This window comes from Nicotiana tabacum, chromosome 19, assembly GCF_000715075.1.
Source record: "Nicotiana tabacum cultivar K326 chromosome 19, ASM71507v2, whole genome shotgun sequence".
Lineage (NCBI taxonomy): Eukaryota > Viridiplantae > Streptophyta > Magnoliopsida > Solanales > Solanaceae > Nicotiana > Nicotiana tabacum.
In genome coordinates, this window is record NC_134098.1 from 99413821 (window position 1) to 99441498 (window position 27678).

Genomic DNA, 27678 nt, shown 5'->3' on the forward strand with positions numbered 1-27678 from the left:
AAATGCATTGTGATCGATTGATTGAGCTTGGTTCGAGGTAAGTGACTTGCCTAACCTTGTGTTGGGGACTTTTCCCTTAGGATGTTTGATATAATTGATGTGTGGGCGCCGTGTACGTGAGGTGACGAGTACGTACACGGGCTATTATTGCAAAAATCTCGTCTTTGCTTTCTAAATCATAATTGTTTAGCTTAGATTAGAGAAGCATGCTTACGTGTTTTAACTGCCTATTTGACATTCTGTGCGCCATGCTTAGTTAAGTCCCTACTTTCCTGATCTGTGTTCTGTATAAATCGATACCTTACCTGCCATTTCATCTTGCGTTGCATATTTAAATTGGGACTATAGACGTATTCCGGGAGATCCCCCAGCACTGCATATTTACTTTGGGACTACAGACGTATTCCGGGAGATCCCCCAGCACTACATATTTACTTTGGGACTACAGACGTATTCCGGGAGATCCCCCAGCACTGCATATTTACTTTGGGACTACGGACGTATTCCGGGAGATCCCCCTGTACTGCATATTCATTCGGAACTACGGGACGGTATCCCGGGAGATTCCCCATTGTGTTTACCTTGTTCTGAGCCGAAGGCTCCCTTAACTGTTAAATTTTCGAGAATTTCTTTAACTGTGTTACCGTAAACTTTACTTATATCTTTTACTGTTTAATTTATTATATTTACTCCGGTAGGGCCTTGACCTGACCTCGTCACTACTCGACCGAGGTTAGGCTTGGCACTTACTTGGTACCATTGTGGTGTACTCATGCCCTTTCCTGCACATGTTTTCGTGTGCAGATCCAGGTGCGAGCTATCAGCCTCGAGGTTAGTGCGTGCTGCTGATTCTAGGAGACTTCAAGGTACTTCTGCTTGCGTCCGCAGATCCTCAGAGTCCTCTTCTACTCCTCGCTTAGAGATTGTTTTTTATTTATCTTCAGACTTTTGTATAAAGCTACATAGAGTATAGCAGCTTGTGACTTCGTGATATTCCGGGTCTTGGGAAATTATTTTGTATATGCTGAGTGGTACAACTTTTGATTATTCACAATATGCTGTTTATCTTTAAAATGTTGTGTTTTCTTTATTTTTTCGTAATATTAGGCTTACCTAGTCGTAAATACTAGGTGTCGTCACGACACCTTACGGAGGGTTAATTGGGTCGTGACACTAAGAGTTACCATTCGAGGACGAATATTTTGGGGGGGGGAATGTTACATCCCGTAATTTAATATTAGAATTAGTCGTAGTAATCCATATGAGCTAGAAGGGATTAAGACCATTCATGAGATTATAGAGGATTTGCGACTATGTTATTGTAAGACTCCGTAAGTTTAACAACATTGATATCGTTAGATATTATGTTAATGTGGTATTTTCTTTTAAGTGGAGTATTTTAGTAAAAATTTTATAGGTATAATTTTGGATAGTTACCATTATTACTATTTTCAGATATGATAAATTATTCACCTAATATGAGAAAGTTTATAAAGAAGATTTTATTTATTGTAAAAAAATAGAAGTTATTTTCTCACAAAAGAAGGTTATGTTTTTACCATTTTTAAGAATTAAGCGTACGAAAAGTTCTCTTTGTATGAGAATAGAAAAATTAGAAGTTGAGAAAATATATATATTTTTACATGGATATTTTAATGAAATGATAGTGTATGTATTTATTTTATATGGTACCACATAACCATGATAGTAGGGTACATAAAGTGTGTTAAGAGTAAGTAGTAGTAAGTAGTATTTTAAGTAATTTGAGATAATTCTTAATTATGTAGATAATGGGTTAATTATTAATTTTTTTTAATGAAAGATTAGCTAATTAATTACCATTGTTGGATAAGCTTAACCCTCCCTTAACGTGGCAGTGATATGTGATATATTAAAGTGACTATTAAATCACTTTGATAAGATGGCATCTTTTAACTATAATACAATCACCCCCCTCCCCCCCAAATTAATTAAGGATGTCTAAGATATTAAAAATCTTGAATCTTCTCAAGTTTGAATAGCAATTTTGCCAAACAATGAAATATGGAGAGAGCTAATTAGCTGATCCTCTCTTCAGTCGTTCTTAGTTTGAATGGCAATATCAAAATTTAAAGTGTCCTAGGGAGTCTACAAAGCCGTGCCTAGTAGAGTCTCACTTATGGATGTATTGCGCGCCACATTTATAAATGAGAGGCTATAGGGCATTTAGGAAATGTTACCCTTCTTTTGTTTCCAGATCGTGCCATAGAGCTAAGCCATAAGAAGTCAGTATAAAGATTCCACTGAATTTGGTATGCACCAGAGGTGCTATAACAATAGAGCTTTAAGGCGTAGATGTAATTTTTACTTATGTGGAAGGGAAGTTATGAAAGAAACAGAAGATACGATGCGAGATTGAAAGGTAAGTAAGGTAAAGGTGAAGAAGATATGAGATATTCAAGTACAAGAGATTGTGAATAGTTGAGACTTCATATAGAGGTTGGATTTAAGTTTAGTTTACATAGGAGACCCTAGAGAAATTTTTTATAAATCTCTAAGAATTAACATTCGAGGACAAATATTTGGGGGGGGGGGAGGGAAAGAATATTACATCCTGTAATTTAATATTAGAATTAGTCGTAGTAATCCATATGAGGTAAAAGAGATTAAGACCATTCATGAGATTATAGAGGATTTGCGACTATATTATTGTAAGACTCCGTAAGTTTAACAACATTGATACCGTTAGATATTATGTTAATGTGGTATTTTCTTTTAAGCGGAGTATTTTAGTTAAAATTTTATAGGTATAATTTTGGATAGTTACCATTATTACTATTTTCGGATATGATAAATTATTCACCTAATATGAGAAAGTTTATAAGGAAGATTTTATTTATTGTAAAAAAATAGAAGTTATTTTCTCACAAAAGAAGGTTATGTTTTTACCATTTTTAAGAATTAAGCGTACGAAAATTTTTCTCTTTGTATGAGAATAGGAAAATTAGAAGTTCAGAAAAAATATATATTTTTACACGAATATTTTAATGAAATAATAGTGTATGTATTTATTTTATATGGTACCACATAACCATGATAGTAGGGTACATAAAATGTGTTAAGAGTAAGTGGTATTTTAAGTAATTTAAAATAATTCTTAATTATGTGGATAATAGGTTAATTATTGATTTTTTATAATGAAAGATTAGCTAATTAATTACCATTGTTGGATAAGCTTAACCCTCCCTTAACGTGGCAGTGATATGTGATATATTAAAGTGACTATTGAATCACTTTGATAAGGTGGCATCTGTTAACTATAATACAATCCCCCCCCCCTCCCCACCCCACCAATTCATTAAGGATGTCTAAGATATTAAAAATCTTGAACATTCTCAAGTTCGAATAGCAATTTTGCCAAACAATGAAATACGGAGAGAGCTAATTAGCTGATCCTCTCTTCAGTCGTTCTTAGTTTGAATGGCAATATCAAAATTTAAACTCTTAGACTTTATCTTTACTCTTTCTTTCTAAGAGTATTTACTTCTTTTTCTTGCCTTTAATATGTGAAGTATAAATTTGACCAAAATAAAAGGTAAGTGTAGTATAAAGATAGTAGAGGTTGGGTTGGATCTGTAGTTTTATTGGGATTGTTTAGTTTTGAGAGATTTGAATATAGGAACGAGAGCCATTCTCATACCTTTGAGACAGTTTGTTCTTCGATGATGACATGTTGTTTCCTTTTTCAATTTCTCATTTGCCAAAAGATGAGTTACGTGACCTTCTGATGATTCCCAAGTCGACAACACTACCTTCCATCTCACTGGTTCATGCGGCTCAGGTATGTTAAGGCTAAGCCCTTCCTTCATTTTGGCATGATCCAAGTAACGATACGTAAGTGTAATGTTATTTCATAAGTGGTTCTACTCTTGACAGTTAAGGATATCTATGTTATTCATTTTGGTAAAGTTATATTAAAGCATGTCTAAGTATGTATCTAGTTCCCTATTGAGATATTATGATAGAGATGTTAATGTTTATAATATAGTGATACATGCATCTTCATGCATTTACCACCATGCTACGGCCGGTCGGGCAGTTACCACCGGTTGGGAAGTTATGTATCATTATTTACCGCCGGTTGGGCAGCCATGCATATTCATTTACCATCGAGCTACGGCCGGTCGGGCAATCATGTATTTACTACCGAGCTACGGCCAGTCGGGCAGTTACATATTTACCACCGAGCTACGACCAGTCGGGCAGTCATACATTTACCACCGAGCTATGGCCGGTTGGGCAGTTACATATTTACCACCGAGCTAAGGCCGGTTGGAAAGTTACCACTGATCAGTTGGGCAGTCATGCATCATACGATATGGATAATAGTCTCAAAGAGAAACATTGTATATATGTAATTATAATAAGTATGCATATACGGTGGCACTTCACAGATTCAGGTTGATTCTTATATGTCTTTAATTAATGTTAACTTACTGTTATGTTTCAGTTCTGCCTTACATACTCAGTACATTATTCGTACTGACGTCCTTTTGTTGGGGACGCTGCATTTATGCCTGCAGGTATAGATAATCAGTTTGACGAACCCTCATAGTAGACGAGATTAGCAATCAACGAAGGATCGGTAAGACTCCACCTCATTCGGAGTGCACCCGAGTCTATGAGTCATCGTGTCAAAGTTTTACCACAGACTTATGGGTAGGCCGGTACCCTGTCCCATTTTATATCAAATAATCTTAGAGGCTTTGTAGACAGAGGTTCATTTTGTACAGTATGTCAGAGGCCTTGACGACCCATATGTATTCATGTTTTAAGAAAAATGATTCAGTGATACGGTGTTTTTCCCACTTACGCTTGTACATTATGAGTTGTGGCCATGTTGGCCCATGATAGTTACAAAAGGAATGAGTTCAGCCAACTCGACCTATGTATGTTCTAGTTTTGGTCGAATGATCATGAGTTACAGAGTGGTTCGCTCGGGCCAGCACGGCACCGGGTGCCAGCCACGCCTCCCCAGGTTTGGGGCGTGACAATGAAATTCTTTGGATCCTAAATTACTCAAACTTTTCTAGTCTTGTAAACCTTGCTATAAGGTTTGGACTAAAGCTAAGGCTTTGTATACGAATGACGTACAACATATATACAAAGTTGTCTCAGATCTAGTCCAACTGCAATAGGATAATCAAGATATGACGAGTTATTTAGGATAAATAGATACTTTGAAGGATCAATTTGATTCTCCTATGCCACTTTCTGCAAATATCACTACGCAAGAGCAACAAAGAGTTAAGTTTTTTTTTATGGTTTTGGCATTGAAAGGTCTTAGATCTGATCTAAGCTCTGTAAGGGATAAAATCTTGTCAAGTCCCATAGTTCCTTCCCTTATAGACGTATCTGCTTGGTTATTGCGTATCTATTCATAAACAATTAATACTAATAAAGATGAGACATCTGTGTTAGCTGTGCAAAATGAAGATCCATAGGGACAAAATGTCTATCAAAGGGAAAAAGGTAAAAGCTCTAGACCTTACTGCAACTATTGAAACAAGCTCGATCATACTCAACAAACTTGTTGGAAACTACATGGTTGACCAGCACGTCCTAACAATCACAGTGCTGGTCATGTAGTTCAGACTCGTAAAGAAATAGATAGCCAATAAGCCGATTCTATTACTTTGTCTGGAGCAGATTATAGTGATTATTTGTAGTATCAATAGGCTAAACAATAGTCTGTTTTATTAGACATATTACAAACTGGTAATTCCTTTGCTTGTTTGACCAGGTCTTTACCCATTAGCCCATGGATATTGGATTCTGGTGCATCTGACCATATCTCTGGTAATAAGAATCTTTTCTCAAACTTTACTCATTCCTTAACATTCCCTGCAGTAACTCTTGCTAATGGCTCACGAAATGAAGTAAAAGGAGTAGGGAAAGTGCAGCCTATTCCCTTTATTTCTTTAAACTCAGTTTTATTTGCTCCTCAATGCCCATTCAATTTGGTTTCCATTAGAAAATTAACCAAAAATCTCAATTATTCTGTCACCTTTTTGCTAACTCTGTTGTTGTGCTGGATCGGAGTTTGAGGAAGACGATTGGAACATGATATGAGTCACAAGGACTATATTACTTGTCTAAATCACAACCTCCAGTTGCATTCACTTCCGCTGCCTAAGCTAATCTTCTCCACAACCGATTGGGTCACTCGAGTCATGCAAAGCTTCAGAAGTTAATTCCTAGTCTTTCCACATTGTCGTCTATTGAATGTGAATCTTGTCAACTTGGGAAACGATTCGTTTCCCAAAAGAGTCAATAATAGGGCCTCGTCTATATTTGACATTGTTCATTCAGATATATGGGGTCCTAGTCATGTTGTTTCATGTTTGGGATTTCAATATTTTGTTACCTTTATTGATGGCTTTTCTTGTTGCACATGGGTATTTTTTATGAAAAATCGTTCTGAATTGTTTTCTATTTTTCAACAATTTTGTGCTAAGATAAATAATCAATTTGGTGTTTCAGTAAAGGTATTACGTAGTGACAATGCCAAGGAGTACTTATCATCTCCCTTTGATAATTTTATGTCGTCTCAGGGAATCACTCATCAAACTTCTTGTGCATATACTCCTCAACAAAATGGAGTCGCCGAATGTAAAAATCGGCATCTCATTGAAACTTCACGTACCTTACTTATACAACATCGTGTTCCTCTTCGTTTTTGGGGGGATACCGTTCTCATTGCTTGTTATCTAATCAATAGAATGCCCTCAACTGTGTTGCAACATCAAAGCCCTCACTGCATTCTCTTTCTAGGTCAAAATCCTTATCATCTACCTTTGAGACTGTTTGGATCAGTGTTTCAAAAGGCGTTTTCGGGGCGAGCCCTGGGGAGAGGTGCACCAAAAATACCTCGGGGTGATGGTGTGGGGCGAAAGTCTCAAGAGGCATACGCCCAGCAATTCGGGACGTACGCCTGGGCGTTCGGGGCGAGTTGTTTTAGTGAGGCGTAAGCCCCAGAGATTTTTTCAAATTAAAACAAAATTTGTTGAATAAGTCCTTCATATAATACCCAAATTTTCAAAATTCAGCTTGGTAATTACTCAAAAGTTTTAAAAAGGAATTGAAATGTATTAAATTTAAAAGTCAAGACCTTTTTTTATTGATTAAAGCCCCAATTTATGGTCTTTCCGAATTCTTTATCTTGTCCGCTAGTCTGCTAATATCTCCCAAAAGCAACGGATAATTATTTTTATAAATACAAAGAGAACTACATTCTTCTTCATAGCAGCAAGTTCAAAGTTCAAATTGAAGGTTAGTCATCCTTTTTGTTCTTCCATGTAGAAAACTTTATTCTTTTCGACTCAAGTTACTTAAGCTTCTAAGTAGCGTATAATAGATTGTTTTGACTAGTTTTTTGTGGGGATGAAACATATATATATATATATATATATATATATATATATATATATATATATATATATATATATATATATATCACATATTTATAGTTTTCTTCAAATTTTATGCAATTTTACATGTTTATAAATATTTACTGTAATTATATTATTTTATAAAATATTAAAAATTAAATACCTATGGGGCTTACGCCCCGTGCCTCGGGGCTTACGCCTCGCTGAGGCATATATAAAACGTCTCACCTTATGCCCACGCCTTTTAAAATACTGGTTTGGATGTACTTGCTTTGTTCATGATCACAGTCTTGGAAATGATGAACTCCACCAAAAATCAATTAAGTGTGTCTTTCTAGGATACTTTCGTTACCAGAAAGGTTACAAGTGCTACAATCCAAAGATAAATAAATATTTTACTACTCCAGATGTAACCTTCTTTGAGACATCTCATTATTTTCCCCTAAACACTACAAGCAGAAATTTGATTCCTCATGTATTGCCAGTACCTCTACTTCCTATGCCATAGGTCAGTCTTCCAAACAACCCTGAAGTCGCTCCTCCTCATCTTCAAGTCTACTCTCATCGTTCTCGTCTTCATTCTCTTAGTAATGATAGCACTACTCTTGCTCCAGATATGTTAGTAGCTCCCGATGACTCATTTCTTGCCCCTTCATCACCTGCTCCAGTCATGCCTTCATCAAATGCAGTAACTCCGCTAATTGCCATACGCAAAGGTATACGCACTACTCAAAGACCAGTAAGATATAATTGTTTGTCCCATTTATATATACCTTATCTAATGTGCCTATACCAAAAACGGTTGACAAAGCATTAGAACATCCAGGGTGGAGAGGTGCTATGATCGAAGAAATGAGTGCTCTAGAAACCAATAACACTTGGGTATTGGTCCAGTTACCGGAGGGAAAATCTAGCGTTGGATGTCGATGAATATACATAGTAAAGGTAGGTTCAGATGGAACAATTGATCGGCTAAAAGCTCGCCTTGTTGCTAAAGGATATACCCAAATTTATGGCCTTGACTACAGTGACACATTTTCTCCGGTTGCCAAGATTGCATCTGTCCGATTGCTTATCTCCTTAGCAGTAATGCGTCATTGGCCACTTCATCAACTAGATATTAAGAATGCTTTCTTACATGGCGAGCTTGCTGAGGAAGTTTATACGGAGCAACCTCCTAGGTTCTTTGCTCAGGGGGAGTCCGACTTAGTATGTCATCTAAAACGTTTATTATATGGACTGAAGCAATCTCCGAGAGCATCGTTTGGCAAATTTAGCTCTGTTGTCCAAACATTTGGGATGTCTAGAAGTGAAGCAGATCACTCTTTTTTCTATCGACATAATATTCCAGAAAAGAATATTTATTTGGTCGTTTATGTTGATGACATTGTCATAACTGAAAATGATCATGAAGGAATATCTAAGCTAAAACAACATCTGTTCAGTCACTTTCAAACCAAGGACTTGGGGAATCTAAAGTATTTCTTGGGAATCGAGGTAGCATAATCTAAGACATGAATTGCTATCTCACAAAGAAAATATGCTTTAGACATACTAAATGAGACATGCATGTTAAACTGCAAACATGTTAACACTTCTATGGAACCAAATGTCAAACTTGTCCCTGGACAGGGGAAGCCATTTGAAGATCCTACCAGATATCGAAGGCTGGTCGGTAAACTAAATTATCTCACTATCACGTGACCAAATATTTCATTTGCAGTAAGTGTGGTTAGTCAATACCTCCAAGCTCCGTGTAAAGATCATTGGGACGCAATTATTCGTATCCTAAGACATATCAAAAGAGCTCCAGGACAAAGACGCTAAGAGTAGTCTTGTGGGAAAGATCTGAGGGTCAAGAGTGATCTTCCTTAACTTAGGAAGGGGTTCCTAAGTGTGTTTTCAAGAGTGAAAACACTTAAGGCTAGGGGTAGCCTATGAAGACAAAGGTCACACTGACATTATTGGATTTGATGCTGATTGGGCAGGTTCTCCATGAGATAGACGCTCTACTTCTGGTTACTGTGTCATGATTGTAAGAAATCTAATCTCTTGAAAAAGTAAAAAGCAAGACGTTGTTGTCGTCAGATCTAGTGCAGAAGCAGAATATCGAGCTATGGCCCTTGCTACTTGCGAGATTATTTGGTTGAAACAGCTCCTCCAAGAGTTAAAATGTGTTGAGTTCAAACATATGGAGCTTATATATGACAATCAAGCTGCCCTTCATATCGCCTCTAACCCAGTTTTTCATGAAAGAACGAAACATATAGAGGTGGATTGTCATTTATTAGGCAGAAGATCGAATATGGATGCATTACCACTAGCTTTGTCGGTTCAAATGACCAATTGACAGATGTTCTTACTAAGTCCCTTAGAGGAGCTCGAATTGAATACATTTGCAGTAAGCTTGGAACATATGACATGTATACTCCAGCTTGAGGGGGAGTGTTAAGATCTTGTCAGAGAGTATTTTAATATTAGATTGTATGTTAGATTGTATGTCTGATATAGTCAAAGATTAAAGGTAAAGAGACGTGATCTTAGGGATACGCTCTTGACTTATGTGTCTTCCTTTGTGTATATATTTTAGGTGTAATCTATCTTTTGAAGTATGAAGTGAAATACACTTACATCATTCACACTCACGGATGTTTACCTTTCCTGGAATCTGATTATGCCTCTAATCCTAATTTTTTAGACACAGAATTGCCATTGTTGGCCACACATCTGCCGTATACTTGCTTACCGCAATCTGTGTTACAGTCCGATTGTAAGATCATTTACATATGTAGGGAACCCAAAGATACCTTTGTTTCTTTGTGGCATTTCATGCAAAGGCTTAAAGAAAGCGTATAGGTATTTAGAGCAGACAGTGTTCTATTCGAAGAGGAATTCAAGTTGTTTTGTGAAGGCAAATCCGCATATGGAACATATTGGTGTGGGGAATAAACCCCCTACAGAAATAATATTTACAGTAATAAAAGCGGAATAATAACATAGCACCGAGATACAGTAATTAACAAGAATAAAAGAGTGACTACGACACCAAGAATTTTACGTGTTAAACTCTTTTGAATAAGGGAAAAAATCACGGCCCCGAGACGAGCAACTGATATCACTATAGAAAGGAATTTTACATTTTGTAGGTCCGAGTCAAATACTCCAAAGACCACTACAATACTCAAAAGAAATAACCCTTTTTTGATATTCTCACCTCACTACAATATCGTTCACTCTCTATTTTTCTCACAGATTATTTTCTTATACCTTGTCTATGAAACCTCACTCTTTCTTTCTCTCTTTGTTGGTGTGTATAAATGAGAGTTGAAGATCTTCTTTTATAGCCGAATCTTCACTCTCTAAAGCCTACTAGATTTGATAATTTGCACACACTTTTCCTTTTTTTTCTTCAATATTGACAATTCAACAAAGTTGGCTACCAAACCAAAGAAATTCAACAATGTTGGCTACCAAACCAAAGAAATTCAAAAACGTTGGCTACCAAACTAAAGAAATTTTCCTTAGGCATATGCCTATTACTTTGGTTTTTGAATGAGATGGACCCCATCAATCTCCCTCTCTAGTCTCATTCATCTAGACGAGGTAGCATTGTCTTCTAGTTTGAGTGCATGCCGACAAGTTCTTTGCATAGCTCGAACTTGTCTCTTGGTACCACCTTGGTCAACATATCTGCCGGATTCTCACTTGTAGAAATTTTCAAGACTTTTAGAGATTCATTCTCTACCATTTCTCGAATCCAATGATATCTCATGTCGATGTGTTTGGTCCTTGCATGGTACATGAAGTTCTTGCTAAGTCTATTGCACTTTGACTATCACAATAGATGGCATACTCCTTCCGATACAATCAAAACTCTTGAAGAAACTGTTTCAACCATATTATCTCCTTGCCAGCTTCAGTAGCGGCAATATACTCCGCTTTAGTTGTAGAGAGTGCGACACACTTCTGCAACTTTGACTGCCATGATATAGCTCCCTCTGAAAATGTGAACAAATATCCAGTAGTGGATTTTCTGTTATCAATGTCACCTGCCATATCAGCATCTATATAGCCCTTCAAGATTGAATTAGATCCTCCAAAGTCAAATAATCTCCCGTGGTACCTCTCAGGTACTTGAGTATCCACTTGACTACTTCCCAGTGTTCTTATCCAGGATTTTCAAGGAATCTGCTAACAACACTAACTACATGAGCAATATCAGGTCTGGTGCATACCATTGCATACATCAAGCTTCCGACTGCTGAAGAATAAGGAACTCTAGCCATGTTCCCTTTCTCCTCCACTATTGTAGGACACATTTTCTTGCTCAACTTTAGATGACTAGCAAGAGGTGTGCTGACTGGCTTAGCATTCTTCATGTTGAAGCGTTCCAGTACATGTTCAATGTACTTCTCCTGAGATAGCCACAACTTTCTGCTTGTTCGCTCTCGAACTATCTTCATACCCAGAATTTGTTGTGTTGGGCCCAAGTCCTTCATATCAAATGACTTGGACAAATCTCCCTTCAACTTTGCGATCGACCCCTTATTTTTTCCTACAATTAATATGTCATCCACATACAACAACAATATAATAAAGTTATTTTGAGAAAATCTTTTTGAAGTATACACATGGATCAGAATATGTCTTTGTGTAAGTTTGACTTTTTATGAATGAATCAAACTTCTTGTACCACTGCCTTGGTGCATGCTTAAACCCATAAAGACTCTTTTTCAGTTTGTACACCATGTGTTTCCTTTAAGCTATTTCAAATCCTTCTGGCTGATCCATATAGATCTACTCTTCCAAATCTCCGTGAAGAAATGCAGTTTTCACGCCCAACTGCTCTACTTCAAGATCTAGGCTAGCTGCTTAGCTCAAGATTGTTCGAATAGAAGTAATTTTGACAACAGGTAAGAAAATTTCGTCAAAATCAATACCTTTCTTTTGCTCGAAGCCTTTTACCACCGATCGAGCTTTGTATCTGACAAGCTTGCCATTTTCATCTTTCTTGAGTTTAAAGACCCATTTGCATTTGAGTGGTTTTTTCCCTTTGGAAGTTTAACCAGCTTGTACGAGCCATTTTTCTGTAGAGATTCCATCTCCTCTTGCATGACTTTCATCCACTGGTTCATTTCTGGATGAGACAACACCTCCTTAAGACTTTCTGGCACCCCTTCATCACTGATGAGGACATACTCTGTGGAAGGGTACTTGCATGACTCTATCCTTGACCTCTCTGATCTCCTCAGAGGTTGAGGTTGTTCTTCTTACTAGGTAGGGTACTCCACTTGCTCGACATCATCATTAAGTTGCTCCCCCTGCTCAATAACCTCACCAGGTTGCTCCCCCTGCTCGGCAACCTCGTCGGTCCTATTTTCCGCACTTATGGGATTGTTAGAAGTAGAAGAAATAGTAACAAGGTTAGGAATTATACCATTCTTGGCCTTCTCTAGAATATCATCAATAGTTCCAACATCACTTTCTCGGAAGACTATATCTCTGCTTCTGATGACCTTCTTCTTTACAGGATCCTACAATCTGTATCCGAACTCTTCATCTCCATATCCGATGAATATGCAGGGAACAGATTTATCATCTAGCTTTGTTCTCTGCTCCTTTGGTACATGTGCAAAAGCTCTGCAACCGAACACCTTCAGATGCGAGTAGGATTCCTTCTTGTTGGTCCAAACTCTCTCTGGGATGTCAAAGGCCAACGGAAATGATGAACTCCTATTGATCAGGTAAGATGCTGTCTAAACTGCTTCACCCCAGAATGACTTAGGTAGTTTAGCCATTCTGAGCATGCTTCTCACCTTCTCCACAATGGTTCGGTTTATCCTTTCAGCTACGCCATTGTGTTGTGGGGTTCCAGGAACTATCTTTTCATGTCTGATCTCATGGCTCGAACAATACTCTTCAAATTTCCTGAAGTGTACTCACCTCCATTGTCACTTCGAAGACGCTTTAACTTTTGGCCTGTCTCCCTTTCCACCATAGCATGAAACTTCTGGAAAACGTGAAACGCCTGATCTTTGGTTTTCAAAATATAAACCCATATTTTTCGTGAAGCATCATCAATAAAAGTAACAAAATATTTGTTACCGCCCATTGATTCAATTTTCATTGGACCACAAATATCAGAATATACCAAATCAAGTATATTCAATTTTCTTTCAGACGATGCTTGAAATGAGACTCTATGTTGCTTACCAAATAAACAGTAGTCACAAGGTTTTACCGTTGTACCTTTGGCATAAAAAATGAGTGATTTCTTGGCAAGAATATGCAATTCCTTCTCGCTCATATGACCCATTTGTTTGTGCCATAAATCTATAGAAATATCATCTTGTGCTGTGTTCAATTCACCTTGGCATATTTCTGCATTTGTCATGTACAACGTGCCACGAGCAACTCCCTTTGCAATCACCAATGATCCCTTGGCGAGTCTCCACTTTTGATTTGAAAAATTGTTCTTGTATCCATCTCGGTCTAAAGCAATTCCCGAGATCAAGTTCATCCGTAAATCAGGTACATGCCGCACGTCCTTTAGAACTAATGTGCATCCGACATTTATCTTGATACAAATGTCACCGATCCCCGCAATCTTTGAGTAACTCGTCTTACCCATTCTCACAGTTCCAAAATCACCTGCCACATATCTACAAAAAAGATCTCTTATAGGTGTGGCATGGTAAGATGCTGCTGTATCAACTACCCATTCTGACTCTGGACCTGACAAGTGCATGCATTCCTCATCCTCATTTATAAAGAGGACAACATTATCATTATTTTGCACCATGGCGGCTGTGTTGTCGTCATTCTTTTGGCCACTGATTTCACCTTTGCCCTTCCTTGGATTTGGGCAATCTCTTTTGAAGTGACCTAGTTGATCACAATTATAGCAATTTTTGGCTCTTCATTTGGGTCGGTTCTTAGACTTCCCAGCTCCGGATCTATCATAGTTGCTCGAACTCCTTTGATAGCTCCTGCCTCTACCTTCTGTGATGAGAGTCTGTCCTTGATTTTCAGGATTCTTTCTCATCTTCTCATTGAGTAGAAGAGCCGATGTGACGTATTTCAACCCAATGGTAGTCTTACCGTGTAGGATGATTGTTGCCAAATTATCGTACGAAGATGGCAACGAGTTCAATAGCAAGATGGCTTTATCTTCTTCCTCGATTTTCACTCTGAGATTGGCGAGCTGTGTGATTAGTCTGTTAAACACATTTAAATGTGACAAAATATTTGTACCTTCACCCATGTGTAGGGCGTATAGCTGCTTCTTCAGGTATAATTTATTCGTCAGTGTTTTGGACATATATAGGCTTTCCAACCTTGTCCAAATGCCACATGCGGTGTCTTCATCAATGACGTTATTTAGCACATCATTTGATAAGTGCAGCCTGATTGCACTAACAACCCTTTCATCTAAGTCAGCCCAATCCTCAGCTTTCATGGTATCAGGCTTTTTGGCATCAACATCTAGTACTTTGTGTAATCCATGTTGGATGAGCAGATCCCTCATCCTTCTTTGCCATGTTGAGAAACCGCTATCTTCGTTAAATTTTGCTACCTCGTACTTTACGCGGAACATTTTTATTTTTTACCGAGTATAGTACTACCTAGCAGAACCTGTGCTCTGATACCAGTTATTGGGAATAAATCCCCTACAGAAATAATATTCACACTAATAAAAGCGGAATAATAATGTAGCACCGAGATATGGTACTTAACAAGAATAAAATAGTGACTACGACACCAATATTTTTACGTAAAAAACCCTTTTGATTAAGGGAAAAAATCACGGCCCCGAGACGAGCAACAAATATCACTATAACAACTCAAAAAAAAATAACCCTCTTTTGATATTTCCACCTCACTACAATATCGCCCACTCTTTATTTTTCTCACATTCTATTTTTTTTATACCTTTTCTGTGAAACCTCGTTCTTTCTTTCTCTCTTTGTTGGTGTGTAGAAATGAGAGTTGAAGCTCTCCTTTTATAGCCGAAACCTCACTCTCTAAAGCCTACTATATTTGACAATTTGCACATACTTTTCCTTCTTTTTCTTCAATGTTGACAATTCAACACAGTTGGCTACCAAACCAAAGAAATTCAACAAAGTTAGCTACCAAACCAAAGAAATTTTTCTTAGTCACATGCTTATTACTTTGGCTATTGAATGAGATGGAATTGGGACCATGTCATGGAGTACAAGACAGCAAGTGTAGATAGACTAAAGAGAGTGTTGTTCTTAAAATACGAAGATATGAAGAGTAACACGTTATGCTATGTGAAAAAGTTGGCAGAGTTCACGGGTAAATCCTTCTCTAAGGAGGAAGAAAACCTAGGTGTAGCTGAAAAGATAGTTGCGCGCTGTCATTTCGAAAGTTTGAGCAATTTAGAGGTGAACAAGAGCGGGTGGCTTCACCCAAATCCTTGGACAGTCGAGAACAATGCATTTTTTCGAAAAGGAGAAATTGGAGATTGGAAAAATCTTTTGACTGAGGATATGGCAAAATCAATTGATCACATAACGCAAGAGAAATTCCAATTTTTGGGCTTGACATGGATCCCTGTTTCAACACATGAGTGCAAGAACAATACAAAGGATTAAGGGAGTAATGAATTAAGAAGACTGCTTTTGGTATTATCATTTCTGTATTTCCTTCATTTTTCTTCTTTGATTCTCTTTTGTCATGTCATTAATTGGTGTGTGAAATTTATTACAGTTTGCAATAAATTACTATATTTCGGACATCCTGATTTGGTTATCAAAATTTTCATCTGACACGAATTCTTTTCATGAAATTGTGAGATATTGTTATGCTAAATATTCAGTCAACTCGCTGTAAGAGTTAAATGTCTCACATAATAACAAATTTTTTGAGGAAAGTAGATTTTCCAAGATAGCTTCTCTTTAAGAAATAAAAGAAAAATATATATGTCGAGTTATTTTCTGCTTATTATTTTTCGTAACACTTTAACTTAAAAATAAGTTTAAATCATCAATATCATTGTTACTATTATATCTTAAGCGGAAAAGGGCCTAAAATGCCCTTTTACTATATGAAATAGGATATGCTAGTACTCCGTTAAAAGTTGGTCTCTATTATGCCCTTGCCGTCAACAAATAAGCTCGTATATGCCCTCCATCACTAACGGGAGACTCATAAAGCCACGTGGAATATATATAAGGGCAAGTTAGACCTAGTTCGAATTGTACAAGGGCATATATGAGTCAGTTATAATAGTCATTTCTCAAACACTTCACAACTCCATATCAATTTACTTAGACACCTACTTGACAACACCAAACTAATTATCACAGCAAATAAACTAAGTCATAGACACAAACATTCAAATGAATGGCAATGACTTCCTTAAATCCTAGTAGCTCAAAGGGGTCGAATCATAATAAAAGACAACAAAAGACAATGTCGGAATATTCTAGTAGCTCAAAGGGGTCGAATAGGAGGTGCCGTCGCGGACTTGCTGCCAATTATTTCATGGCATGGACTCCTTTAAATGCTGGGAGAAGGTTTTTCAAGTGCCCGAAGCATGAGGTAAGTAAATTTTTTGATGGGTTCTTTTAATTATTCCGATTTGCTTGTAAATTTGTTTTATTTATTTTTGGATTTTAGGATAAAAAATATTCCTATTGGGAATGGCAAGATGAAGAGATTCCTCCTAGAATTTCAAATCTCATATGCAGTTTAAAGCAGAAAAAGGAAGCTCTAATCCGTGAAACAAATGCTCTCCAAAGGAAAGTTTGATCTTGAGAATGTTATGATACTCGTCGATCATGGAAGAATAGAAGCCTTGGAATTGGAAAGAAATGTTCTAATGAAGAAAGTGACCAATTTAGAGTACTCAGTTGTGCTTGATACTAAATTTCAGAAAAAGATGTGAATTTTTATGTGTGTGATAATGAGATGTTTTGTTATGTTCTTTGGATCCGTGGGAAATGATATGTAATGTTAGTATTATTTTGGCTTAATTGTTGTCTTTTATTATGTAATGAAATATTATGTTTTTGTACAAGGATTTAATGAAGTCATTGTCGTTCATTTCAATGTTTATTTGCTGTGATAATTAGTTTGGTGTTGTCAAGTAGGTATCTAAGTAAACTGATATTGAGTAGTAAAGTGTTTGGGAAATGACTATTATAACTGACTCATATATGCCCATGTATAATTCGAACTAAGTCTAACTTACCCTCACATATATTCCACGTGGCTTTATGAGTCTCCCGTTAGTGATGGAGGGCATATACGAGCTCATTTGTTGACGGCAAGGGCATAAGCGGAGTATTTTAGTAAAACTTTTATAGGTATAATTTTGTATAGTTACCATTATTACTATTTTTAGATATGATAAATTATTCACCTAATATGAGAAAGTTTAGAAGGAAGATTTTATTTATTGTAAAAAAATAGAAGTTATTTTCTCACAAAAGAAGGTTATGTTTTTACCATTTTTAAGAATTAAGCGTACGAAATTTTTTCTCTTTGTATGAGAATAGGAAAATTAAAAGTTGAGAAAATATATATACTTTTACACGGATATTTTAATAAAATAATAGTGTATGTATTTATTTTATATGGTACCACATAACCATGATAGTAGGGTACATAAAATGTGTTAAGAGTAAGTGGTATTTTAAGTAATTTGAAATAATTCTTAATTATGTGGATAATAGGTTAATTATTAATTTTTTTAAATGAAAGATTAGCTAATTAATTACCATTGTTGGATAAGCTTAACCCTCCCTTAACGTGGCAGTGATATGTGATATATTAAAGTGACTATTGAATCACTTTGAAAAGGTAGCATCTCTTAACTATAATACAATCACCCCCCCCCCCCCAATTCATTAAGGACGTCTAAGATATTAAAAATCTTGACCATTCTCAAGTTCGAATAGCAATTATGCCAAACAATGAAATATGGAGAGAGCTAATTAGCTGTTCCTCTCTTCAGTCGTTCTTAGTTTGAATGGCAATATCAAAATTTAAACTCTTAGACTTTATCTTTACTCTTTCTTTCTAAGTGTATTTACTTCTTTTTCTTGCCTTTAATATATGAAGTATAAATTTGACCAAAATAAAAGGTAAGTGTAGTATAAAGATAGTAGAGGTTGGGTTGGACCTGTAGTTTTATTGGGATTGTTTAGTGTTGAGAGATTTGAATACAGGAACGAGAGCCATTCTCATACCTTTGAGACAGTTTGTTCTTCGATGATGACATGTTTCCTTTTTCAATTTCTCATTTGCCAAAAGATGAGTTACGTGACCTTCTGATAATTCCCAAGTCGACAACACTACCTTCTATCTCACTGGTTCATGCGGCTCAGGTATGTTAAGGCTAAGCCCTTCCTTCATTTTGGCATGATCCAAGTAACGATACGTAAGTGTAATGTTATTCTATAAGTTGTTCTACTCTTAACAGTTAAGGATATCTATGTTACTCATTCCGGTAAAGTTATATTCAAGAATGTCTAAGTATGTATCTAGTTCCCTATTGAGATATTATGATAGAGATGTTAATGTTTATAATATAGTGATACATGCATCTTCATGCATTTACCACCATGCTACGGCCGGTCGGGCAGTTACCACCGGTTGGGAAGTTATGTATCATTATTTACCGCCGGTTGGGCAGACATGCATATTCATTTACCATCGAGCTACGACCGGTTGGGCAGTCATGCATTTACTATCGAGCTATGGCCAGTCGGGCAGTTACATATTTACCATCGAGCTACGATTAGTCGGGCAATCATGTATTTACCACCGAACTACGGCCGGTTGGGCAGTTATATATTTACCACCGAGCTAAGGCCGGTTGGATAGTTACCACTGATCAGTTGGGCAGTCATGCATCATACGATATGGATAATAGTCTCAAAGAGAAACATTGTATATATGTAAGTATAATAAGTATGCATATACGGTGGCACTTCACAGATTCAGGTTGATTCTTATATGTCTTTAATTAATGTTGACTTACTGTTATGTTTCAGTTCTGCGTTACATACTCAGTACATTATTCGTACTGACGTCCTTTTGTTGGGTACACTGCATTTATACTTGCAGGTATAGATAATCAGTTTGATGGGCCCTCATAGTAGATGAGATTGGCATTCAGCGAAGGATCGGTAAGACTCCACCTCATTCGGAGTGCAGCCGAGTCTATGAGTCATCGTGTCAAAGTTTTACCACAGACTTATGGTTAGGCCGGTACCCTGTCCCATTTGATGTCAAATAATCTTAGAGGCTTTGTAGACAGAGGTTCATTTTGTACAGTATGTCAGAGGCCTTGACGACCCATATGTATTCATGTTTTAAGAAAAATGATTCAGTGATACAGTGTTTTCCCACTTACGCTTGTACATTATGAGTTGTAGCCATGTTGGCCCATGATAGTTATAAAAGGAATGAGTTCAGCCAACTCGACCTATGTATGTTCTAGTTTTAGTTGAATGATCATGAGTTACAGAATGGTTCGCTCGGGCCAGCACGGCACCGGGTGCCAGCCACGCCTCCCCAGGTTTGGAGCGTGACAATGAAATTCTTTGGATCCTAAATTACTCAAACTTTTCCAGTCTTGTAAAACTTGCTATAAGTTTTGGACTAAAGCTAAGGCTTTGTATACGAATGACGTACAACATATATACAAAGTTGTCTCAGATCTAATCCAACTGCAACAGGATAATCAAGATATGACGAGTTATTTAGGACAAATAGATACTTTGAAGGATCAATTTGATTCTCCTATGCCACTTTCTGAAAATATCACTACGCAAGAGCAACAAAGAGTTAAGTGTTTTTTAATGGTTTTGGCATTAAAAGGTCTTAGATCTGATCTAAGCTCTGTAAGGGATAAAATCTTGTCAAGTCCCATAGTTCCTTCCCTTATAGACGTATCTGCTCGGTTATTGCGTATCTATTTATAAACAATTGATACTAATAAAGATGAGACATCTGTGTTAGCTGTGCAAAATGAAGATCCACATAGACAAAATGTCTATCAAAGGGAAAAAGGTAAAAGCTCTAGACCTTACTGCAACTATTGAAACAAACCCGATCATAATCGACAAACTTGTTGGAAACTACATGGTTGACCAGCACGTCCTAACAATCACAGTGCTGGTCATGTAGTTCAGACTCGTAAAGAAATTGATAGTCAATAAGCCAATTCTATTACTTTGTCTGGAGCAGATTATAGTGATTATTTGTAGTATCAAGAGGCTAAACAATAGTCTGTTTCATTAGACATATTACAAACTGGTAATTCCTTTGCTTGTTTGACCAAGTCTTCACCCATTAGCCCATGGATATTGGCTTCTGGTGTATCTGACCATATCTCTGGTAATAAGAATCTTTTCTCAAACTTTACTCATTCCTCAACATTCTCTCCAGTAACTCTTGCTAATGGCTCACGAACTGAAGTAAAAGGAGTAGGGAAAGTGCAGCCTATTCCCTTTATTTCTTTAAACTCAGTTTTATTTGCTCCTCAATGCCCATTCAATTTGGTTTCCATTAGAAAATTAACCAAAAATCTCAATTATTCTGTCACCTTTTTGCTAACTCTGTTGTTGTGCAGGATCGGAGTTTGAGGAAGACAATTGGAACATGATATGAGTCACAAGGACTATATTACTTGTCCAAATCACAACCTCCAGTTGTATTCACTTTCGCTGCCTCGGCTAATCTTCCCACAACCGATTGGGTCACTCGAGTCATGCAAAGCTTCAAAAGTTAATTCCTAGTCTTTCCACATTGTCGTCTATTGAATGTGAATCTTGTCAACTTGAAAAACTTACTCGCACTTCGTTTTCCAAAAGAGTCAATAATAGGGCCTCGTCTATATTTGACATTGTTCACTCAGATATATGGGGTCCTAGTCGTGTTGTTTCATATTTGGGGTTTCAATATTTTGTTACCTTTATTGATGGCTTTTCTCGTTGCATATGGGTATTTTTAATGAAAAATTGTTCTAAATTGTTTTCTATTTTTCAACAATTTTGTGCTAAGATAAATAATCAATTTGGTGTTTCAGTAAAGGTATTACATAGTGACAATGCCAAGGAGTACTTATCATCTCCCTTTGATAATTTTATGTCGTCTCAGGGAATCACTCATCAAACTTCTTGTGCATATACTCCTCAACAAAATGGAGTCGCCGAATATAAAAATCGGCATCTCATTGAAACTTCATGTACCTTACTTATACACTATCGTGTTCCTCTTCATTTTTGGGGGGGTTCCGTTCTCATTGCTTGTTATCTAATCAATAGAATGCCCTCAACTATGTTGCAACATCAAAGTCCTCACTCCATTCTCTTTCTAGGTCAAAATCCTTATCATCTACCTTTGAGAGTGTTTGGATCAGTGTTTCAAAAGGTATTTTCGGGGCGAGCCCTGGGGAGAGGCGCATCAAAAATACCTCGGGGTGATGGTGTGGGGCGAAAGTCTCAAGAGGCATACGCCCAACAATTCGGGATGTACGCTTGGGCGTTCAGGGCGAGTTGTTTTAGTGAGGCGTAAGCCCCAGAGATTTTTTCAAATTAAAACAAAATTTGTTGAATAAGTCCTTCATATAATACCCAAATTTTCAAAATTCAGCTTGGTAATTACTCAAAAGTTTTAAAAAGGAATTGAAATGTATTAAATTTAAAAGTCAAGACTTTTTTTTATTGATTGAAGCCCCAATTCATGGTCTTTCCGAATTCTTTATCTTGTCCGCTAGTCTGCTAATATCTCCCAAAAGCAACGGATATTCATTTTTTTTTACAAATATAAAGAGAACTCCATTCTTCTTCATAGCAGCAAGTTCAAAGTTCAAATTGAAGGTTAGTCATCCTTTTTGTTCTTCCATGTAGAAAACTTTATTCTTTTCGACTCAAGTTACTTGAGCTTCTAAGTAGCGTATAATAGATTGTTTTGACTAGTTTTTTGTGGGGATGAAACACATCTATATATATATTTTTTCACATATTTATAATTTTCTTTAATTTTTATGCAATTTTACATGTTTATAAATATTTACTGTAATTATATTATTTTATAAAATATTAAAAATTAAATACCTATGGGGCTTACGCCCCGTGCCTCGGGGCTTACGCCTCGTTGAGGCATATATAAAACGCCTCACCTTATGCCCACGCCTTTTAAAATACTGGTTTGGATGTACTTGCTTTGTTCATGATCACACTCTTGGAAATGATGAACTCCACCAAAAATCAATTAAGTGTGTCTTTCTAGGATACTTTCGTTACCAGAAAGGTTACAAGTGCTACAATCCAAAGATAAATAAATATTTTACTACTCCAGATGTAACCTTCTTTGAGACATCTCCTTATTTTTCCCTAAACACTACAAGCAGAAATTTGATTCCTCAAGTATTGCCAGTACCTCTACTTCCTATGCCATAGGTCAGTCTTCCAAACAACCCTGAAGTCGCTCCTCCTCATCTTCAAGTCTACTCTCATCGTTCTCGTCTTCATTCTCTTAGTAATGATAGCACTACTCTTGCTCCAGATATGTTAGTAGCTCCCGATGACTCATTTCTTGCCCCTTCGTCACCTGCTCCAGTCATGCCTTCATCAAATGCAGTAACTCCGCTAATTGCCATACGCAAAGGTATACGCACTACTCAAAGACCAGTAAGATATAATTGTTTAAGTTATCATCGATTGTCCCCTTTATATATAACTTATCTAATGTACCTATACCAAAAACTGTTGACGAAGCATTAGAACATCCAGGGTGGAGAGGTGCTATGATCGAAGAAATGACTGCTCTAGAAACCAATAACACTTGGGTATTGGTCCAGTTACCGAAGGGAAAATCTAGCGTTGGATGTCGATGGATATACATAGTAAAGGTAGGTTCAGATGGAATAATTGATCGGCTAAAAGCTCGCCTTGTTGCTAGAGGATATACCTAAATTTATGGCCTTGACTACAGTGACACATTTTCTCCGGTTGCCAAGATTCCATCTGTCCGATTGCTTATCTCCTTAGAAGTAATGCGTCATTGGCCACTTCATCAACTAGATATTAAGAATGCTTTCTTACATGGCGAGCTTGCTGAGGAAATTTATACGGAGCAACCTCCTAGGTTCGTTGCTCAGGGGGAGTCCGACTTAGTATGTCGTCTAAAACGTTTATTATATGGACTGAAGCAATCTCCGAGAGCATGGTTTGGCAAATTTAGCTCAGTTGTCCAAACATTTGGGATGTCTAGAAGTGAAGCAGATCACTCCTTTTTCTATCGACATAATGTTCCAGAAAAGAACATTTATTTGGTCGTTTATGTTGATGACATTGTCATAACTGGAAATGATCATGAAGGAATATCTAAGCTAAAACAACATATGTTCAGTCACTTTCAAACCAAGGACCTGGGGAAGCTAAAGTATTTCTTGGGTATCGAGGTAGCATAATCTAAGACATGAATTGCTATCTCACAAAGAAAATATGCTTTAGACATACTAAATGAGACATGCATGTTAAACTGCAAACATGTTAACACTTCTATGGACCCAAATGTTAAACTCGTCCCTGGACAGGGGAAGCCATTTGAAGATCCTACCAGATATCGAAGACTGGTCGGTAAACTAAATTATCTCACTATCACGTGACCGAATATTTTATTTGCAGTAAGTGTGGTTAGTCAATACCTCCAAGCTCCGTGTAAAGATCATTGGAACGCAATTATTTGCATCCTAAGACATATCAAAAGAGCTCCAGGACAAAGACGCTAAGAGTAGTCTTGTGGGAAAGATCTGAGGGTCAAGAGTGATCTTCCTTAACTTAGGAAGGGGTTCCTAAGTGTGTTTTCAAGAGTGAAAACACTTAAGGCTAGGGGTAGTCTATGAAGACAAAGGTTACACTGACATTATTGGATTTGATGCTGATTGGGCAGGTTCTCCATGAGATAGACGCTCTACTTCTGGGTATTGTGTCATGATTGTAAGAAATCTAATCTCTTGAAAAAGTAAAAAGCAAGACGTTGTTGTCGTCAGATCTAGTGCAGAAGCAGAATATCGAGCTATGGCCCTTGCTACTTGCGAGCTTATTTGGTTGAAACAGCTCCTCCAAGAGTTAAAATGTGTTGAGTTCAAACATATGAAGCTTATATGTGACAATCAAGCTGCCCTTCATATCGCCTCTAACCTAGTTTTTCATGAAAGAACGAAACATATAGAGGTGGATTGTCATTTTATTAGGCAAAAGATCGAATATGGATGCATTACCACTAGCTTTGTCGGTTCAAATGACCAATTGACAGATGTTCTTACTAAGTCCCTTAGAGGAGCTCGAATTGAATACATTTGCAGTAAGTTTGGAACATATGACATGTATGCTCCAGCTTGAGGGGGAGTTTTAAGATCTTGTCAGAGAGTATTTCAATATTAGATTGTATGTTAGATTGTATGTCTGATATAGTCAAAGATTATAGGTAAAGAGACGTGATCTTAGGGATACGCTCTTGACTTATGTATCTTCCTTTGTGTATATATTTTAGGTGTAATCTATCTTTTGAAGTATGAAGTAAAATACACTTACATCATTCACACTCACGGATGTTTACCTTTCCTGGAATCTGATTATGCCTCTAATCCTAATTTTTTAGACACAGAATTGCCATTGTTGGCCACACATCTGCCGTATACTTGCTTACCGCAATCTGTCTTACAGTCCGATTGTAAGATCATTTACATATGTAAGGAACCCAAAGATACCTTTGTTTCTTTGTGGCATTTCATGCAAAGACTTAAAGAAAGCGTATAGGTATTTAGAGCAGACAGTGTTCTACTCGAAGAGGAATTCAAGTTGTTTTGTGAAGGCAAATCCGCATATGGAACATATTGGTATCGGGAATAAACCTCCTACAAAAATAATATACACAGTAATAAAAGCGAAATAATAACATAGCACCGAGATACGGTAATTAACAAGAATAAAAGAGTGACTACGACACCAAGATTTTTACGTGTTAAACTCTTTTGAATAAGAAAAAAAACCATGGCCTCGAGACGAGCAACTGATATCACTATAGAAAGGATTTTTACACTTTGTAGGTCCGAGTCAAACACTCCAAATACCACTACAATACTCAAAAGAAATAACCCTCTTTTAATATTCCCACCTCACTACAATATCATTCACTCTCTATTTTTCTCACAGATTATTTTCTTATACCTTGTCTATGAAACCTCACTCTTTCTTTCTCTCTTTGTTGGTGTGTATAAATGAGAGTTGAAGATCTCCTTTTATAGCCGAAGCCTCACTCTCTAAAGGCTACTATATTTGACAATTTGCACACACTTTTCCTTTTTTTCTTCAATGTTGACAATTCAACAAAGTTGGCTACCAAACCAAAGAAATTCAACAATGTTGTCTACCAAACCAAAGAAATTCAAAAACGTTGGCTACCAAACCAAAGAAATTTTCCTTAGGCACATGCCTATTACTTTGGCTTTTGAATGAGATGGACTCCATCAATCTCCCCCTCCAGTCTCGTTCATCTAGACGAGGTAGCACTGTCTTCTAGTTTGAGTGCATGCCGACAAGTTCTTTGCATAGCTCGAACTTGTCTCTTGGTACGACCTTGGTCAGCATATCTGCGGGATTCTCACTTGTAGAAATTTTCAAGACGTTTAGAGATTCATTCTCTACCATTTCTCGAATCCATGATATCTCACGTCGATGTGTTTGGTCCTTGCATGGTACATGGAGTTCTTGCTAAGTCTATTGCACTTTGACTATCACAATAGACGGCATACTCCTTCCAATACAATTCAAACTATTGAAGAAACCGTTTCAACCATATCATCTCCTTTCCAGCTTCAGTAGCGGCAATATACTCCGCTTTAGTTGTAGAGAGTGCGACACACTTCTGCAACTTCGACTGCCATGATATAGCTCCCCCTGAAAATGTGAACAAATATCCAGTAGTGGATTCTTTGTTATCAATGTCACCTGCCATATCAGCATCTATATAGCCCTTCAAGATTGAATCAGATCCTCCAAAGTCAAACAATCTCTCGTGGTACCTCTCAGGTACTTGAGTATCCACTTGACTACTTTCAGTGTTCTTTTCCAGGATTTTCAAGGAATCTGCTAACAACACTAACTACATGAGCAATATCAGGTCTGGTGCATACCATTGCATACATCAAGCTTCCGACTGCTGAAGAATAAGGAACTCCAGGCATGTTCCCTTTCTCCTCCACTGTTGTAGGACATATTTTCTTGCTCAACTTTGGATGACTAGCAAGAGGTGTGCTGACTGGCTTAGCATTCTTCATGTTGAAGCGTTCCAGTACACGTTCAATGTACTTCTCCTGAGATAGCCACAAATTTCTACTTGTTCGCTCTCGAACTATCTTCATACCCAGAATTTGTTGTGTTGGGCCCAAGTCCTTCATATCAAATGACTTGGACAAATCTCTCTTCAACTTTGCGATCGATCCCTTATTTTTTCCTACAATTAACATGTCATCCACATACAACAACAATATAATAAAGTTATTTTGAGAAAATCTTTTTAAAGTATACACATGGATCAGAATATGTCTTTGTTTAAGTTTGACTTTTCATAAATGAATCAAACTTCTTGTACCGCTGCCTTGGTGCATGCTTCAACCCATAAAGACTCTTTTTCAGTTTTCACACCCTGTGTTTCCTTTGAGCTATTTCAAATCCTTCTGGCTGATCCATATAGATCTACTCTTCCAAATCTCCGTGAAGAAATGCAGTTTTCACGCCCAACTGCTCTACTTCAAGATATAGGCTAGTTGCTTAGCTCAAGATTGTTCGAATAGAAGTAATTTTGACAACAGGTAAGAAAATTTCGTCAAAATCAATACCTTTCTTTTGCTCGAAGCCTTTTACCACCAATCGAGCTTTGTATCTGACAAGCTTGCCATTTTCATCTTTCTTGAGTTTAAAGACCCATTTGCATTTGAGTGGTTTTTTCCCTTTGGAAGTTCAACCAGCTTGTACGTGCCATTTTTCTGTAGAGATTCCATCTCCTCTTGCATGACTTTCATCCACTGGTTCATTTCTGGATGAGACAACACCTCCTTAAAACTTTTTGGCACCCCTTCATCACTGATGAGGACATACTTTGTGGAAGGGCACTTGCATGACTCTATCCTTGACCTCTCTGATCTCCTCAGAGGTTGAGGTTGTTCTTCTTACTGAGTAGGGTACACCACCTGCTCGAC

At 37.2% G+C, this 27678-nt stretch overlaps 1 pseudogene; it reads left to right on the top strand.

Moving 5' to 3' along the window:
- The window catches only part of LOC107821585 (flavonol sulfotransferase-like), a 46272-nt pseudogene extending 30136 nt beyond the window's left edge, over positions 1–16136 (top strand).
- Positions 16137–27678: the final 11542 nt, after the last annotated feature.